Below are 19,847 nucleotides of genomic sequence, written 5' to 3'. Positions count from 1 at the left end.
GTAAGCAATCTTTAACAAGATTTAACAAGGTTAATCTCTATTCTCTATATATAAGTATCCATAATTAAAACAAAAATGTCAATTATCCCAGGCTGTATGATCCTAATTTATACAACTGAGTATGATATCTCTAAAATTTACATTTTTGAAGTAGTTGAAAAATACACTGCATTGTTTTATGAAGTATATGCCTGTATTTTCATTGACCTAATTGTCGCCATATATCATCATTCACTTACTCATTCAACTGGTGATAAACACCTACACAGTTTCCACATCTTTACTACCACAAACAATGTTATATTTTCATGAGCATCTGCCAGGGATATTTCTGGTACTAAATTTATTAGATACTGCCAAGTAACTTACTAGAATGGCCACCCTAGTTAGACTTCCCCAGAAACAGATGCTTGCACACATACACACACATAGTGTATAAGTTTAGATTTTATATACAGTTGGATTTCTACTCAAGATCATATTTTATTTGCATTTTGATATTTAATACAGTATTTCTTATGGATTTTAAAAAACCTAAAGTGGAAGAAAAAGCCATGAAGCTAAAGAGAAAACACACAAAAGAGAAAGGATTTCTTTTTTTTTTTTTTTAAAGATTTTATTTATTTACTTGACAGAGATCACAAGCAGGTAGAGAGGCAGGCAGAGAGAGAGAGAGGAGGAAGCAGGCTCCCTGCTGAGCAGAGAGCCCAATGCGGGACTCGATCCCAGGACCCTGAGATCATGACCCGAGCCGAAGGCAGAGACTTAACCCTCTGAGCCACCCAAGCGCCCCGAGAAAGGATTTCTTAAATAAAACAAAAATGTTCACATATTCATGCTCATGTATTAAAGTTTTTTATCACTGGGATACCTGGGTGGCTCAGTCAGTTAAGCAGCTGCTTTCAGGTTGGATCATGATCCCCGTGGCCTGGGTTTGAGTCCCACATAGGGTTCCTTGCTCAGTGAGGGAGCCCACTTCTCCCTCTGCCTGCCTCTCTCCCTGCACGTGCTCTTTCTCTGTCTCTCTGACAAATAAATGAGTAAAATATTTTTTAAAATAAAGTTTTTATCAATTAATGTTAATAAAATAAATATTTTTAAATTGAAATTAATACCTAGATATTTCCCCAAGCTGACAAAACTTTTTTTTTATTGATTCTTATACCATATCTCAAATGCCATAAAAGAGAATTTTAGAAAATTAATTTTGAGAATTTTGTGAAAATAGCCCACTGTTTCAGGTATTTCTATACTTAAATGTTATGAAACACTTAGGAAAAAAAATCTTTATTCATCAGGAAATACTTAAGTTGATAGTACATAAAGTTTAAAATAATACCCGAAATATGCTGTTATCTCGGAAGACAGAGAAGCCTTGCAAGTATGCTTTACTCAAAAGTCACACATTATCACTGTCTACATAGAAGGAAATAACATACATGGCTTTGCTCAGATTAATTTAATTTAGGTAAATGGATCCAAAAAATCAAACTTTAATATATTTTTCTATTAAAAATATCAATTAATCTCTTCTCTTGGAAAATCTTTCTAATATATGCTTCATTTTTGGGACGCCTGGTGGCTCAGTTGGTTAAGCAGCTACCTTTGGCTCAGGTCACTATCCCGGCATCCCGGGATCAAGTCCCACATTGGGCTCCTTGCTCAGCGGGGAGCCTGCTTCTCCCTCTGCCTCTGCCTGCCACCCTGTCTGCCTGTGTTCTCTCTCTCTCTCTCTCTCTCTCTGACAAATAAATAAAAATAAATTAAAATATATATATATATATATATATATGCTTCATTTTCAATGTCCATCCAAGAAACCCTAACTCAAGCAATGGCAAATTTCAATATAGTAGTATGATAATACTGTAGACATATTAATAATATAATGAGAGGTGCTTCTATTGACTGCTTACTGCATGCCTGGGACTACATAAAGATCACTGCATTTAGTCCTTAGAACACTATGAAATATGGATTATTGTCACCATCAATAGAAAACAAAACAGAGAGGTGAAGTAACTTGATGTCTCATTGTTTATAAAAGACAAAGCCAGGACAGTATGATTCCATTAACTCAGATTTTCCAATATATGTCTAATTTATTTATTTATTTACTTACTTATTTATTTTGAGAGAGAGAGAGCATGCTCATGTGCAAGGGATGCTGAGAAGGAGAGGCAAAAGGAGAGGGAGAGAAGAGAATCCTAAGCAGGCTCACCACCTAGTGCAAACCTGGACACAGGACTTGATCTCACAACCTGGAGATCATGACCTCAGCCAAAATCAAGAGTCTGATGCTTAACCAACTGAGCCACCTAGGGGCCCAAAATATGTCTACTTTCAAAGCAATCCTGTGATGATGAATTCTACAAATTGACTTTGTTGGGTATTGTGCCCATGTATATGATCAAAAATTATTCCAGATATTCTGAGAGAATGTTTTTTGAGTGAGGCTAATATTTAAATTGGTGAACTTTGAGTAAAGCAGATAGTCTTCCATAATGTGGGTGGGCCTCAACCAATAAGTTGAAGTCCTGACTAGAACAAAAGACTAACTTCTCCATGAGGGAATTCTCCACCAGACAGCCTTCAAACTTAAACTACAACACGGGTTCTTCCCTGGGATTCTAGGATTCTAGGCTGCTGGGTTACTCTGCATATTTTGGACTTGCCAGTCTTCATAATCATGTGAACCAATTACTTAAAATAAATCTCCCTTTCAATCTCTTTCAGTTTCTCTGTCTCTTTCTCTGCCTCTGTCTCTACACACACATACACACACACACAGACATCCTACTCATTCTGTTTCTCTGAAGAACTCTAACACAAATGCTAAGAGCTATAAATGTGCTTGTGAACTCCAAGTACTATTATTTTATTAATGCTTGCTCTTGTCCTATTTTCTTCCTACTTTTCCCCTTATCCTTTCTCTACTTTTTAAAAAAAACAACATGGTTTTGTCATGGGAATTAACTCCATGGCCTTTTTCTTCATAATCTTTGTTTGTTTGTTTCATTATCATATATATATATATATATTTTTTTTTTAGCCAAGGCAAGAAGGAAATCCACACTAAGACTTCATTTTTTTTTTTTAAGATTTCCTTCATTTATTTGACAGAGACAGAGAGAGACAGTAAGAGACGGATCACAAGTAGGGGAGGGGGAAGCAGGCTTCCCGCTGAGCAGGGAGCCCACTGCAGGATTCAATCCCAGGACCCTGGGATCATGACCTGAGCCAAAGGCAGATGCTTAACTAAGACTGAGCCACCCAGGCACCCCCCAAGACTTCATTTTTAACTGTCTTTAGGTCAGATCAAGTTTGTCTTTATCACAGCAAAAGGATTCTAACTCTTTACTTATCCTCTAATTCCTTTTGTAGCAGAAAAGGTAACATTTATATCCTATTTTTTACATGCTATATCTTACCCCTTGCTTGAATCAATTATTGTTTCAGTGTCTATTAAATCTTCAAGTACTTATCTATAGTCCTGACATTTTTTGGTCAAGCTATGCTTTTAAGTTACATTTTCATCAGGATCTTGATCTAACTGAATTTCTGACATACAGATTCTTCTATCTCAAATGGAAATTTCCTAACTGCCTTATCTATCCTTATTATAGAAGTCAAGTTGTGGGCAGAAAGACTTCGATAAATTGGTCTTAAAATAACAAAGTACAAGATTACTTTTATTGACATGGCAAGCTCATCCATCTGAGAAATCTGGGGTCTTCTCTATACTGTGATCAAGACACTTAAAAAGGAAAATAGTAATAATTTTTGATTTTTTTTTTTCATGGATAGGTGCTTTTTCTCTCCAGGATGGTTAACAGTGAATAAAAGTGAAGAAAGATCTTGGATATTTTTTTTTTTTACTAATCTACTCTGCTGAATAAAATGTAAATCTTAGTATTACTACAAAGAGGGTTTTTCTATCTATATTTGTTCACATTTTATATGATACATGAACATTTCAAAACAATATCATCATCACCTGCAAATTTTAAATTGTCTCAAGATAAAAAGCTTAATAAAAAAGGATGCAGACACTTTTAAGGAAATCATTTTGATTAAACCAAATCATAACCAAAACTAGTTTTGGGTTTATCTTTAATAAATAATTTCAGACTCTTGACTAACCAGAAAACAGGTGACAGATGTTTGGATGACAGATATTCCTAACTCAAACCATTGTGATGAAGTGGTCATAAGAAGGACTGATGAAAGGGCCTTCCTATCTTTAAGTATTCCTAAAAAAAAGCTATTTCTTCCTTATCTGGGATCTTCAGCACTTGACATAATCTGTAAATACATTTAAAGGCATGACTCAAAGCTTTCGCATTCCTCATGCTTCATAGGGCTTACCATACTCTACTTTGCTCTAGATAATATGCCTACTTGAGAAATTAATCAAAGACCCAATCTACAATCAACTCAAAACTTTAATATATTTGCTAATCACACTTTCTCTGGACCATCAAAGATAATGAGGTAATTGAGCTTATAATAGAACTTACTTATTTTAGAGAGAAGGAGAGTTTCAGAATCACTAGGCCAAATCCTTTATTTTCCAAACAAAGATACAGGCACAGAAGGAAAACTTAGCTAGGTTACACTTATAAATTTAGAAGATCAATATTAGAGACCATTTTCTTTTGCTTATAGGTCTTTACACTTTCACCTAAATTACTATCCTGCAATATGAAATATTTTATTAGGAAAGCAAAAGACTTTGTAACTTATCCTTTAGTCAGATAATTGGGAGCTGATTACCTGATTTTTTTTCCTGAAATAGAAAATTGTCCCACAGTTTTATAACTCTGTTAAAGTTAATAATTAAAATTTCTTAAAAGCAAAATTGAATATTTGCCAATTCAAGTTCTGATTATGTTAATTTAAATTATAAATGCATTTCTGAGTGTTATCATGTATTTTTAAGACCTTCTGATAGTTATAGGAAGGATTTGGAGCAAAGATAAGTGTGCTTCAAATGGTAATGCATTCCGCATTTTTAATGCAGTCCTTTAACCCAGTATGTTTATCTTTAATTCCCCCATAATCTTTTAAAAATGATATCTAAGATATGTCAGTAATAAACTAGTTTATTTCAGTTGCTTTCATGGTTCACAATTGTATTTTCTTATATTTCAAAACCACTTCTTTCATATCCTTTTAAATTCCTGACATAAGGACATCTTGTATAAGTAATTAAGAGAATGGAAAGAATCTAAATTTATTTACATTTTAAGAACATTAAATTGAATGAATTGTACATCTAGCTTATATGTGACCTTTGGAAAAATTCAGCAAAGTGATCAAAAAGAAGAGCTGTCCTTCAACCTGATGTGATTCTCAAAGATATGTGATACTTTCAACTTACAGATAATTTACTTAAATGAAAATCAGTGTTCTCTCTTTCTCTGTAATTTTTAATTCTCTAGTTATAGTCATACATAGTCTCGGCCTCTGAAGCTGCCAGTTAAAAAAAAATTCAGTCTTTGCCTGATAGATTCCTGACACTTCCATTTGGCAGAATCTATTAAGTTACAGAGAAGGAAAATTACTGGGCAAGCTCAGAGAGGGAGTTGAGGGAACATAAGTACAGTGAGAGAATATAGATATAGGGAAGGCAAGAATATACAGAAAAGAAAGAAATATATGTTTTTCAAAAATGGAAAAATGAGAATAAGGGAAGAGAGAAAAAAATCAAGTTTATCCTGGACTGATGTGAGAAGTAATAGTGACCAATAACATGTGAGAAGTAATTGTGACCAATGTCTATGGGATGCTTATTTGTCTTGGTTTGAAGTACTTTCCATGCTGGAAGCCATTTACTTTTCAGAGTAATCCTAAAATACATATATTTATTCCTATTTTTGATGTAAAAAATTGGATGCACAAAAGAAATTACATAAAGTACAGAAACTCACAATTACTTACTTTGGTGAAATAAAAAAAATTCTTCATGGAGAATACATTATATTAGTGTCAGATGCACAATATAATAATCCGGTATTTGTATATATTGCAAAATGATCACCACAATAAATTACTGCAGACATCTGACTCCAGAGTTTACATTTTTAACAAAGTAAACAAGGAAAAGATTTTAGAAAAGATTGTGTGGTATTAGAAATATAATCCCCTCTGCACTTTAAGAAATTATTGACAAAGTTAAAGTTAAATTAAAAGGACTTTTTGAGGGCGCCTGGATGGCTCAGTGGGTTAAGCCGCTGCCTTCAGCTCAGGTCATGATCTCAGGGTCCTGGGATCGAGTCTTGCATCGGGCTCTCTGCTCGGCAGGGAGCCCACTTCCCTCTCTCTTTCTCTCTTTGCCTGCCTCTCTGTCTACTGTGATCTTTCTCTGTCAAATAAATAAATAAAATCTTAAAAAATAAATAAATAAAAGGATTTTTTGATCATTTTCTTTTACTGTGATAGCATGCCAATACTGTGTCACGTGATAGTTCATTTTTATAAAGATTACATATACACCTATTAGTTTATACAATTTATTTAGTGAATAACAACACATACCTCTACTCATGATTTTTCAATCGCACTTGTGTTTCTGAGAAGAAAATTTTATAAGAAGGAAATAAACACTTAATATAGCAATAGGGTAGAATTTATTAATTATATCAACCAATCTCTCTCTCACACACACACATACACACAAAATAAAGAATGGCTCAATCGGGATTGATGAATCCTTAAAAATTGCATGAGAATGGACCTAAAGTTTTTGTTTTTGTCTTTGTTAAAGTGTAAATTTTATATACCATTTTTATTACATCTAATCTCTGTTATAATTTTTAGGGACTAATTTATTATCTCTAGTCCTGTAAATTGTAAAAGCAGCTTTTTATAGGAGGACCCAATTAATGAGGTAATTGAACATATTATAACACTTTTTACTTTTGATTGTGACAGAAATGTTATCTATCACTTTTCATAGGAATAAATAGAGTAAAAATTATATTTTAGTAGGATTAACTATAATTGATTTAAGTTCACTAACATACCAAATACACTGTAGAAGCCACAAAAACTTGGAGTCATTGAAATAAGAAGACAAGATCCTTTTGCATGTGCCTATATGTATGTGTGTTATATGTGAGTAGATATGTAAATATACATCTATAAATTTTACATAAAGATATTATCAGCTTATGTTATCATTTTGAAAATATTTGCAAGTTATTTTCACAATTCTCAATATTAAATTGAATATCGATTTATAAAGTTTAGTTTCCCCAACATAGTAGGTATTATAAAAGAAAAAAACAAACAAATGACAAAACAAAACATAGTCCTTGGATTTATTTTTCTGTTAGATCATCCTATGCACATTTTTTTTCATCACTTTTTCCTTTCCTTTTTCTTTTCCTTTTTCCTCCCTTTACCTATGATGAAAATTTTATTTTTATCAGATAGTAATGACAAGTCCATGAAGCCTTAATTTTGATTATTTACCTCTCACAGAGATTATAGTGTATTAATTTTAATATTCATTTTGTTTTTCAGCTTGATACAGATTTATCCATCCTCAGTTAGTGGACAGCATCATGGAGTGCAGGCAATCTCCCTGTAAGGTAGGAGGGTGTCGGATAGGGCTCCCGACATCCTGCGCAACCTTTTCTTCACACTGTTTGTATAACTTTATAGCAAGGGAAGGTGTTGAGGCTGCTTTTCCATGCTGTAATGCAATATAAGAAAGAAATGTAAACTTGGATAGGTTTAGTTTCCAAAAGAGAGAATTGAAGTTCATTGTTATTTCAGTAAGTCTATCGACGAAGCATATAATACAGTTGTGTTTGTAAAGAAAAAACAGACCTTTGTTTCTGGTCATTCACACCGCTTTCTCACATATATAAAACCAAAATGACTGGATGAGTTGGCACATTCATCAAACAATTAATTCATATCAATGAAAGATACAAAAATTAAGTGCTTAAACTAAATATTTCATATTGCTTGGATAAAGAAGTGAAAGTAGAGGTTATTTTAATTCTTAATTATTGAAATTACTTGCCCTAAATTAAAGAAATTCTGAACTCTCAAACTCAGCTCACACACTTACTTATATACATATATACACACAAACACTCACATGCACACATCAAATATCCATGAAAAGACAAATAAACAAAAGAGCAGCCAACACCTTCATCCACCCTGGTGAAAGTTTAAAAGTCAATTCATTGAGAAGAAGAAGGTTGAGGAAAGGAGGAGGAAGAAGGAGGAGAAGTTGTTACCTAACAAGAAATAAGATTGGTATCACATTGGTTTGGCAAGGTACAAAAAGACAATAACCATGCCTCAGATTTCTGAGGAAAGAATATTCTGAATTAGGATTTCTATGTTATACAAAGTTGTAATCTAACATGATTTCAAAATAAGTAATAGGAGAGAGAAACTATTCAATGAACATTTTTATAGACATGTGAAGACTAAGAAAATAAATATTGATTTCCATAGAATGTTCTCAATAGACTAAAAATGGGATACAATATAACAAAAATAAGATTCCACAGTGGAAATCCTAGAAATATAATTGAAAAATCTCCAATTTGTAAATTGTGATATAATCTTTTTAAAATCAGGAGTAATTAAACAAGAAGTCAAAGAATTTTATGAGAAATGTATTAAAAATAATTTATAATTCATTTCACCTATTATATAATTAAAAATAAAATATTAATAATATGGAGTTCTTTGCTATTTTTTTGTCAAGCAAAGATGATTAAATATTACACAGAACTAAAGAATTTCTTAATATAATATTGCTCTACTTATGAAATAATCTGAAGAATGGCTTTATTCTAATTAATTTATAAAACATAAATAATGAGACTTTATTTGTCCTAAATACTTGAAACAGACTTCCAAGTAGCACAGATTTGGTGGCATATGATTACATTTCCTTTACTTTGGAGTTTAACCATAACAATGTTGACATAGAAATAGCTTAAATACTCTTTAGAAAGTTTCAGCACATACAGTGATCAACATTAGGATAACATTAAAAAAATTGTTTTACAAAAGCAAAATATAACAAAAATTCGTTAAACAAAAATAATATATGACTGACAGAAATCAGTGGATGTGTAGTTTAATGGATTAAGAATGAGAGAGTCATTGCATCACCTGAAGTTAATTTATGTGGCAACTTGAATAAATAAAAACTATATAACTAGGCATGCTGAGAGGTTTTAGCTAGGCTACTTACTCCTTGCCTTCAAACACTAAGCATCGCAATATTAGGATGAATCCTACAGAAACTCTCTATCTTACAAAGATAAGTGTTCCTATTTCCTCAACATCCCCATCTATTATAGACTGAATGTTTGTGAATCTACAAGATCGAAATATTGAAACCTAATCCCCAATGTACTGGAATTTGGAGGTGGGGCCTTTAGGGAGGTGATTAGATCACAAGGTCAGAGCCCTTATAAAAAAAGGTCCAAGAGAGATTCCTCCTCTCTTCCACCAGGGGAGGTTACACTGAAAACACGGCAATCAATGAACCAGGAAGCAGGACTTTACCAGACCTGGAAGTTTCTAGCCCTTGATCTTGACTTCTTAGTATCTAGAACTAAGAGAAATGAATTTTTGTTTTTCATAAGCCATTTATTCTATAATATTTTTATATTCAAATAGACTAAGAAACCATCTCAAAGTTAAAGAGAAGAAGCATAGATTTCCTAGTTTTCTGACAAAACTGATTCCTTCAACAATGATCAGTTTATCAATCCAAAGAAAGAGATCAGTCTCCAAAATGAAGCTGCAATTTAGACTGAGTATTTCTATTCCTTGAAGAGACCATAAAGACTAATCCCATGATGATTCACATCTATGATAATCTCTATCAGCACAGAATCCAAGACTCTAAAGTAATCCCTTATTATCCAGATGTATGATTCTGAACACTCCTTAGAATAATCCTTTATCTTCCTAACCAAATATCAAAGTTTTTCACTGTGCCTGTTTAACTAACTCATAGTCAGCAAAATCCCCTATATTCCAAAACTATTTTCAATATTCACTTCACTTCTTCGTTCTAAATTAAACTTAGCTTAGCTATTCCATGGGATTATTTCTTAACCTTGAAGATTTTCCTCCCCTACACATTTTGGATTTCATTGTTCATAGCTATAATTATTCTTTCATAGTTCTTTACTCAATGAACTCACCAATCTTCAAGGTGATGATGCCATACTTCCCCACCTTCACCTGTAACACCGTCACAGACACTCTTAGCTGATAACCTTGCTCCTTATTTCACTGAAAGAGTAGAAAAATATAGAAGAGGATTTCAGAAAACTCACCCCAGTTCATCTGAATCATTTTAAAATACTGAAAATTTTGGATTTATTGTAACTCTAAACTATCTCATAACTTCATTTAAATCTATGAGTAAATTATGTCAGCTCTATCTGCAAAGCAGGACCTGATTCCAAATCTTTTATAAGAATAGTATAAATTAGCTTAAAAACTTGACAAAGACATTACAATAAAGGTAAGTTACACAACTTTTTTTTCATAAATATGGACACAAAAGTCTTTTTTTTTTTAAAGATTTTATTTATTCATTTGACAGACAGAGATCACAAGTAGGCAGAGAAGCAGGCAGAGAAAGGAGGAAGAAGCAGGCTCCCTGCTGAGCAGAGAACCCGATGCGGGGCTCCATCCCAGGACCCTGGGATCATTACCTGAGCCGAAGACAGAGGCCTTAACCCACTGAGCCACCCAGGTGCCCCCTGACACAAAAATCTTAAATAAATACAAGCAAATAAAATGTGACAATATAGAGACTGGACGATACATGACGAATAAGTTTTTTTTAAAAAAATACAAAGATGGCTTAACATTATGAAATTGATCAAATCTATCACATTAACAGAAAAAAGAAGAAGAAGATATTGTGCGTAAATGTAGGAATGTCTTCAGGAAAACCCATAACCTATTAATAGTTAAAAAATAACTATACCCTACCAGAGACATGAAATTTTTTTTTGATAACATGAAATTTCTTAATCTGACAATCTCATAAAGAGTGTTCAAACAGGCTTCAATAAACATTATGCTTAATAGTAAAATGACAATTAACTTCCTTTATTATTAAACTGGATGTTACAGATAATACAGTAAAACAAAAGCATTATCAACTACTTAGGAATAAATCTAACAAAAATATTCCAGACTTGTGCATTTAAAATTACAAAATATTGCAATTTGAAAGACTCAAATTAAATATCTATATATCTCTGAAGTTGAATTATGCAGTCTTCCACTTTTAAGCTATTTTTGAGATAAATATCAAACAATGCAATTTTAATATGATCCTTTCAGGTGTGTGTATATGTGTGTGTAATTCAACTTAAATTGATAGTCTGGTTCTTTTTTTTTTTTTTAAAGATTTTATTTATTTATTTGACAGATAGAGATCACAAGTAGGCAGAGAGGCAGGCAGAGAGAGAGGAGGAAGCAGGCTCCCTGCAGAGCAGAGAGCCCGATGCGGGGCTCGATCCTAGGACCCTGAGATCATGACCTGAGCCGAAGGCAGAGGCTTAACCCACTGAGCCACCCAGGTGCCCCGATAGTCTGGTTCTTAAACAACTAATAAACAACACCAACGACAACAAAAGATTTCTAATTATCATTTCTTGCCACTTTCTTTGTTACCATTCTACTCTCAGCCAACATCATTTTGTCTCTGGAAAACTGCAATAATTCCAACACACACACACACACACACACACACACTCACAACCTGCCCCCATCTATTCTCAAGAAACCTACTAGAATAAACCTTTTACAATGGAAATCCCACTTCTATTTAAAATCTTTCAGAGGCTTTCCACTTCAGTCAAAGTCAAATCCATAGTCCTCACCATGGTTTCAAGATTCTGAATAATTTGGACTCTGCCTGACTCTCAACTCAACACTACCCTACCACTCTCCTCATTGCTCATACTGTCCCAGCCGCACTGGCTTGCTTGCTTTCCCCCAAACACAGAAAAGAAGCTTCCATAAACTATGGTCTGTTTAGAATGTTCATCCACAAAGAGCTTCTTCCTCGTTTCATTCTTTGTTTGACTTTTCCATGCAAGTGGAGGTCTTCACTTACTTCTTAACTAAAAGAGTAAGACATTGCCTCTACCTTCTATGCCTAAACACTTCTTTGTTTTAACAACAATCATCAGTGTCTCATATATTACATATTACTCGGTTTATCTTTTTCTCACCTATGGAAGTTTCCAGTAGAGCACAATATTTGTTTTGTTCACAAAAGAGGCCCCAAAATTTAGAGTCATACCTGGCACATGTATTGAATGAATGAATGAATGAATGATCTAACAATTGTGAAGCAGGAAATGGGGAGTGAACGAATTAAAATCCATTAAATGAATTTTATTCCTTAAAAGAGCTTAAATGAATTAAATTCCTTATCTTTAATATCAGGGTAGTTTTTGCTTATATGTTACTAGTATATTCTTTAAATGGGCCAACAGGCATGAACATAACCAGAACTCTGATTTGCTCAGTCGGGGGCTTTAATAGCTAATTTTGATATTTCTCATACATAAAAGATGAGTTTTAAAATTTGGCATAAAATGAAAAAAGTAAGCCAACCGCTTAATGCCTCCATATGCAACAAATACAGAACTTTTAATGTTAGTACAAGGTAATGTTTTACTTTAATACTTCTATTGAAAATAATCTAATCATGAAAGAAATTATAATAATGAATTATGATAAAATAGTCTTTTGAGTCAAATAAATAAACAAGGAAAATTTATATATTTTTTCGTATTTAAACTTAAAAAAAAGCTTATTAATTTCTTCCACATCTTTCTCTATTTCTTAAAATCACCAATATCAATTCTTTCAATCCGTGAATATGAAATGTCTTTCCATTTTCAATGAATTATTTAGGCTAAGATTTCTAAAAGTATGTTGAATAAAACATGGGCATACACCATAAGTGGATGCTTAATTTTATCAGATGAATTTGTTCTACATCTATTGAGAAGATCATGTGATTTTTATCCTTAATTTTATTAATGAGGTCTATCACATTGATTAGTGGATATTGAACCATCCTTGCACACTGGATTAAATCCTACATAATCAAAGTATATGATCCTTTTAATGTATTGTTAAACTCAGTTTGCTAGTATTTTAAGGATGTTAAGGATGTTTGCATTCATGTTCATCAGGGATATTGGTCTATAATTGTTTTCTTGGTAGCATGTTTGTCTGGGTTTAGTATTAGGGTAATGCTGACCTCATAAAATATGTTTGGAAGGGTTTCCACCTCTTTTATTTTTTAGAAGAGTTTTAGAAGAGTTGGAGAAGGATTATATTAATCCTTCTGTAAATGTTTTGTTGATTAACAGTGAAGTCATCTGTACCTGGACTTCTGTTTGTTGAGAGGTTTTTGATTACTGATTAAATCTCATTGCTAGTATAGGGTCTGTATGGTTTTCTATATCATCATAATCTAGTCTTTGTAGTTTGTATATTACTAGGAATTTATCTACTTCTTTTGTGTTGTTTAATTTGTTAGCATATAATGCTCCTAAATGTCTACCATGATACTTTTTATTTCTGTGGTATCAGTTATAGCATCTCTTTCATTTCTTATTTTATTTATTTAACTCCCCCCCACCTTCTCTCTTTTGGTAAGTTTAACAGAAAGTTTGTCAATTTTGTTAATCTTTCCAAAGAATTGTCTCTTAATTTCATTGATCTTTTTCATTGCCATTTTAATCTCTATTTCATTCATTTCTGCCCTAATAGTTATTATTTCTTTCCTTCTAATATTTTTTTTTCTTTTTTCTATAGTTCCTTGGGGTGTAAAGTTAAGTTGTTTATTTGAGGCTTTTCTTGTTTCTTGAGGTGGGTATTTATTGCTATGAACTTTTCTCTTAGAACTGCTTATGCAGCAACCCATAAATTTTGGTATGTTACATTCCATTTTTGTTTGTCTGAAGGCATTTTCTGATCTCTCTTCTGGTTTCTTCTTTGACTTACTGATAATTTAATAACATGTTGTTTAATCTTCACATACTTGTTAATTTTCTGATTTCTTTGTGTAATTAATCTCTAGTTTCATACCATTGTAGACAGAAAAGATGTTTGATATTTCTTCCATGTTCTTAAATTTACTAAGTCTTGTTTTGTGGCCTAACCCATTCTATCTTGGAAAACGTTTCATGTGCATTTGGGAAGAATGTGAATTCTGTTGTTTTTGGATAGAATTTCTGTAAATATCTGTTAAATATTTATCCATCTTCCCTAAATGTACCAGTATTTTTTTAAAGATTTTATTTATTTACTTGAGAGAGAGAGAGAGAGAGAAAGCATGAGAGGGGAGAGGGTCATAGGGAGAAGCAGACTCTCTGCTGAGCAGGAAGGCTAATGTGGGACTTGATCCCCAGACTCCAGGATCATGAACTGAGCTGATGGCAGTCGCTTCACCAACTGTGCCACACAGGCGCCCCATGTACCAGTATTTTGAACTTAGAACCATAGCTCAATTTTTCTGTTTGTGTCTTTTAGATAAATAGAATATTACAGTATGGTTTTTGGATAGAGATCTGTTTTTTTTTTTTTTTTTTTTTTTATAAACAGTTTGACTCATTCATCCTTTGTGCATATAGAGTTCATTTTTTTTTTCCCTGCATAGGTTTTCATTGTGTGACTACACCAGGATCTATCTATGCAGTCTGCACTTCATGGGCATTTCAATTGTTTCCAGTTTGAGGCTGTTAAGACATATACTGCCATAAAAATGTTTACACATTTCTGAGTTCAAATATACATATATTTTAAAAATATATACCTAAGAACGGAATTCCTCAATAACAGGATTGTTCTATCATCAACTTCAGTATATAAGGGCAACCTGTGTAAATGATTATATTCCTACCGCTAGAGTAGGGGATCCTAGTTACTATACATACTCATCAGCACTTGGAAATAATCAATTTGTTTATTCTTTTTTTTTTGTAATTTACTCATTCTTATTCTTATAAAATAGTATCTCATTATGGAATTAAGTATGATGCTGATGAGTTATATTGATTACTGCACATTATCCTTTGTGAATTGGTTCTTCAAATATTACCCTTCATTGTATAGGGTAGTCTGTAATTTTCATTTGGGATTTTTATGGATATAAAACTCCTGTTATTCTTTTTTTTTTAAAGATTTTTTTATTTGTTTATTTGACAGACAGAGATCACAAGTTAGGCAGAGAGGCAGGCAGAGAGAGGAGGTAAAGCCAAGCAGAGAGCCCGATGCGGGACTCGATCCCAGGACCCTGATATCATGCCCTGAGCCGAAGGTAGAGGCTTAACCCACTGAGCCACCCAGGCACCCAAAACTCCTGTTATTTTTAAGTTTTCCAAATATCTTCTTTCTATGGTTTACATCCCAATGTCTTAGTTGTGATTTTTTTTTTTTTTTAAGATTTTATTTATTTATTTCACAGAGAGAGATCACAAGTAGGCAGGGAGGCAGGCAGAGAGAGAGAGGAAGAAGGAGGCTCCCTGCCAAGCAGAGAGCCCGATGTGGGACTCGATCCCAGGACCCTGAGATCATGACCTGAGCTGAAGGCAGAGGCTTAACAATGAGCTACCCAGGTGCCCAGTTGTGTCTTATATAATGGAAAAGTATTCTTTTTTTTTTTTTTTTTTAAAGATTTTACTTATTTATTTGTCAGAGAGAGAGAGAGAGAGCAAGAGCGAGCACAGGCAGACAGAATGGGACAGAATGGCAGGCAGAGTCAGAGGGAGAAGCAGGCTCCCTGCGGAGCAAGGAGCCCGATGTGGGACGCTGGGATCATGACCTGAGCCGAAGGCAGCTGCTTAACCAACTGAGCCACCCAGGCGTCCCAATGGAAAAGTATTCTTAATTTTAATGATGTCCACTTTTTAATGTTTAGTGCTTTTGTGCCCTGTTTAGGAAATTTCATCCTATTCCAAAGTCCTGAAGATAGTAGTTTATAAGATTTTTACTGTTATATTCTTTATATTTATATTTAAAATCTATATGGACTGAATTTTTATGTATGAAATGATCTAGGGTCATGAATATATTTTTCTATGTGTATATTGACTACTTTCTACATTGTCATTTCCATACTACAGTGAAATAATATATTTATATATGAATAGGTCTGTTTTTAGACTCTATACTTCTATAAATATTACAGTCAATTATTTTAGTTTTATTATAAATCTTACTTAGATTTATTTAATTTCCCTTGGTTAAAGTTCATGTTATATGATACTGTTTAATGTAACTTCTATTTCATTTACTCTCTGTTATGGACTGAATGTTATGTCCCATCAAGACTTACATGTCAAAGCCCAAACTCCCAATGTAATGGTATTTGAAAGTGGGGCCTTTGGAAAATAATTAGGTTTAGACTAATTATTTTCCAATAATGATGAGGATGGGATCATCTAATGTTGAAAAGGAGTGGTAAGAAGGGACATCCTTGCCTTGTACCTGACCTTAATGGGAAAACTTTGAATTCCTTACCATTAAAGGTGATGTTAGCTATAAGTTTTTGGAACTTTAATACAGGTTCCTCTCCTAAGAAGGCCTTGAATTTCAGTTTCTGTTCACCTGCCTTGCAATACTGACAAAAAATTTTCTCAAGTTTTCTCAAGTTTCTTGGCTATCTCCTCTAGATACTTTTAGAAAAAAAAAAAAAAAAATGTTCAACTAAGTATTGAGCTCCTATTCTGGATTCTCCTCTTGCATTTTAGCCTCATAATTTTTCATTACTTTATTTAGTGTTCACATGTCTTTGAGCCTATTTTTTTTTTAATTTCAAATCCTTTATTTTTTTAGCATAGTAACCTTTCATTCCTTTTTTTTAATTATTTTTTTATTTTTTATAAACATATATTTTTATCCCCAGGGGTACAGGTCTGTGAATCGCCAGGTTTACACACTTCACAGCACTCACCAAAGCACATACCCTCCCCAATGTCCATAATCCCACCCCCTTCTCCCAAACCCCCTCCCCCCAGCAACCCTCAGTTTGTTTTGTGCGATTAAGAGTCACTTATGGTTTGTCTCCCTCCCAATCCCATCTTGCTTCATTGATTCTTCTCCTACCCACTTAAGCCCCCATGTTGCATCACCACTTCCTCATATCAGGGAGATCATATGATAGTTGTCTTTCTCTGCTTGACTTATTTCGCTAAGCATGATACGCTCTAGTTCCATCATGTTGTCCAAATATTTTGGTTGTTCTCAGTGGAAGGGGTGCTTCAGTGTTGTTCAACTTGCCAGTAGCAGCAGCAGAAGTTCTGACTTTTTCTTTTTTTCTAAAACATTTAGTCTTTCTTGAGCTTATTACAATTTTTCTACTTATGGTGCTTGTTGTTTAATATATATATTTTCTATTAGGATGAAATATATTTCCACAGCAAGTCTTAGTCTCTTTTACTTATTGGTGTAATTCTGATACTTAAAATAATGTCTGACATATAGCAGTGGTCATTTACTAATTATTACTCCAATAAGGAAAATACAATAAATGAAAAGGTGGAAAGATTGATTTAGACAGCAATTTCTGTTTGTTTAGTGCAATGTGATAAGTTTCTAGGGGAAAAAAACACTACAAATTAGAGTAGATAAAATAAAGTATCACTCAACATAGTACTTAGTATATGGTAGACAATCAATAAATGCTGCTAAATAAAGAATAAGCAGATTATCAGAGTAAAGAAACATCCTTGTTTAGGTAGTACATAGCTCTACTTATCAAGATATTGAGTTTTCTCAAATAAGTGAAACCATATGATAATTGACTCTCTCTGCTTGACTTATTTCACTCAAATAAAAAAAAAAAAAAGATATTGAGTTTTCTGCTTACCTCGCCTGGAATTGTCAAGCAGACATCAACAAGGCTAATAGCATCTGTACTGGACACATTGTAGATGCCTGATAAAATCTTGTTGACTTCAATATTGGCACCAACATGTAAAAATATTTCTACACATGTAAACGCCTTACAAAATGTAACAGTTCTTTATTAAATAGGCATATTCTTAAACAGATGAAGACATAGAAATATGTTTATTACATAGAATTAATTATGGCAGTGTAATTGCTGATATTATTGATAAAATGCTGTTAATTGGGTCTATAAATTGGTTTTCATTTATGCATTCAATAGCTGTTTAATGAGTTCAAATATTTTTCAAGCATCTAAGTTCTATATACAGAATGAAAAAAAAATAAACAAAAGACCATAGCCTCAAAGTGTTTATAGTCTAATATAAGTTTTAAGAAATATCACACATTTAGGGGCACCTGGGTGACTCAGTGGGTTAAGTCACTGCCTTCGGCTTAGGTCATGATCTCAGGGTCCTGGGATCGAGTCCCGCATCAGGCTCTCTGCTCAGCAGGGAGCCTGCTTCCCTCTCTCTCTCTGCCTGCCTCTCAGTCTACTTGTGATTTCTCTCTGTCAAATAAATAAATAAAATCTTTAAAAAAAAAAAAAAAAGAAATATCAGGCATTTAGAAGGAAAATTATCATATATTTAGGAGCTCCAGAAAGCCATGAACTATAACGCACTACTCTAGATCAATGTATGGTTTCTCAAATTTAATTTGAAATTAAAATCTAAAGAAAGTTCTAAAAAATAAAGAAGTTTGCATTTGATTACCATATGATGACATATTGTGGTATTCCTGTATTTCTCTCTTTCACTCTTATCATTTCTAAAAATTTTTAAAAACACCAATCAGAACCCTTTAAAACATGTTTCCCTCAGTTTTATTTTCATAGTAGTTGAACAATTAAGATAAAAGTTAAATGTAAATTCAGAAAAAAACACGGGCACATGAAACCAAAATAAATTGTAATGTTCAATAATATAAAAGTTGTATATAAGCAGTCACTTTTTCCAATAGCTCTGTAATCTATAAAATGAGATAATCTGAAGAAATAGAGTCTTTATGACACAATAATTGAGATCAGTAAGAGTTCTCTTTCAAAGGAGGAACCTTGAAATACTATGTATTACTATGTATTCAACTGTGGTCTCTGTGCCACCATGAATGGGCTGCTGTCAGGCTATCCTATGTAACTATTATTCATAAAATAATCATTAATAAAATAATATTAATTATTTTTTTAATCAAAGGAATAAAAATATAGTGTTTTATTAAAAAATCATAAGTATAAAAGTATAAAAATATGCATGACTCACCAGTGCTCATATAGTAGATCTGGAGAGAGCTAACACCTTGTAGCCATTTGATAATCATTGAATAAGCAATGTTTTTATTTTCATATGTAGTAAATAGTCTGTATGAAAAAGTATTTGAAATGATATGAGGTATGATTTTGAATCTAAAAGCATCGTTAGTTTATTGCCACAACTTGGTTTTGCTTTCCAACAGATACAAAATAATTTACTCAGTTTAGAAACTTCGAGTGATCTGAAATATATTCTAATGATCCTCCCTCGTGCAAAAAACTTTAGAACTTCTTTAATTATATTTTCCTTAAAAGACAGTTGCCTTCAGAGATCTAGAAAAATTTTATCAGTTTTATGTCTTATAACATCCCAACTTCTACAAATGCAATACTAAACAAATGGAAACTTTTCAATCAGATTTCTTAAGTTGTAGTTTGATACAGCCTACAGTTTGTGGCTCTGTCAAGTTCTAAATGATATAACCAAAGTTTGAGAAATTATAAGCAGAATATTTCAGATCTGTTGAAAAGCACTCCAAAACCAAAAGAGGAGTTTGAATAAGGAGAAATTAATGCTGAGGATTAAGTTTATGTAAACAAACAA

At 32.9% G+C, this 19,847-nt stretch overlaps 1 long non-coding RNA gene across 1 annotated transcript; it reads right to left on the bottom strand.

Moving 5' to 3' along the window:
• Window positions 1-7,399: 7,399 nt before the first annotated feature.
• LOC116583428 lies at window positions 7,400-19,327 on the bottom strand. Its single transcript, XR_004282721.1, has 3 exons — window positions 19,254-19,327; window positions 10,200-10,290; window positions 7,400-7,702 (listed from the first exon to the last, which is right to left on the bottom strand). It is a non-coding gene; the product is annotated as an uncharacterized LOC116583428 (long non-coding RNA).
• Between the last annotated feature and the right edge of the window lie 520 nt (window positions 19,328-19,847).

The sequence above is a fragment of the Mustela erminea genome, chromosome 2, assembly GCF_009829155.1.
Source record: "Mustela erminea isolate mMusErm1 chromosome 2, mMusErm1.Pri, whole genome shotgun sequence".
NCBI classification, from domain to species: Eukaryota; Metazoa; Chordata; class Mammalia; order Carnivora; family Mustelidae; genus Mustela; species Mustela erminea.
Note: the sequence above shows the minus strand (reverse complement) of the source record. Positions and strands in the feature narration are given on the sequence as shown.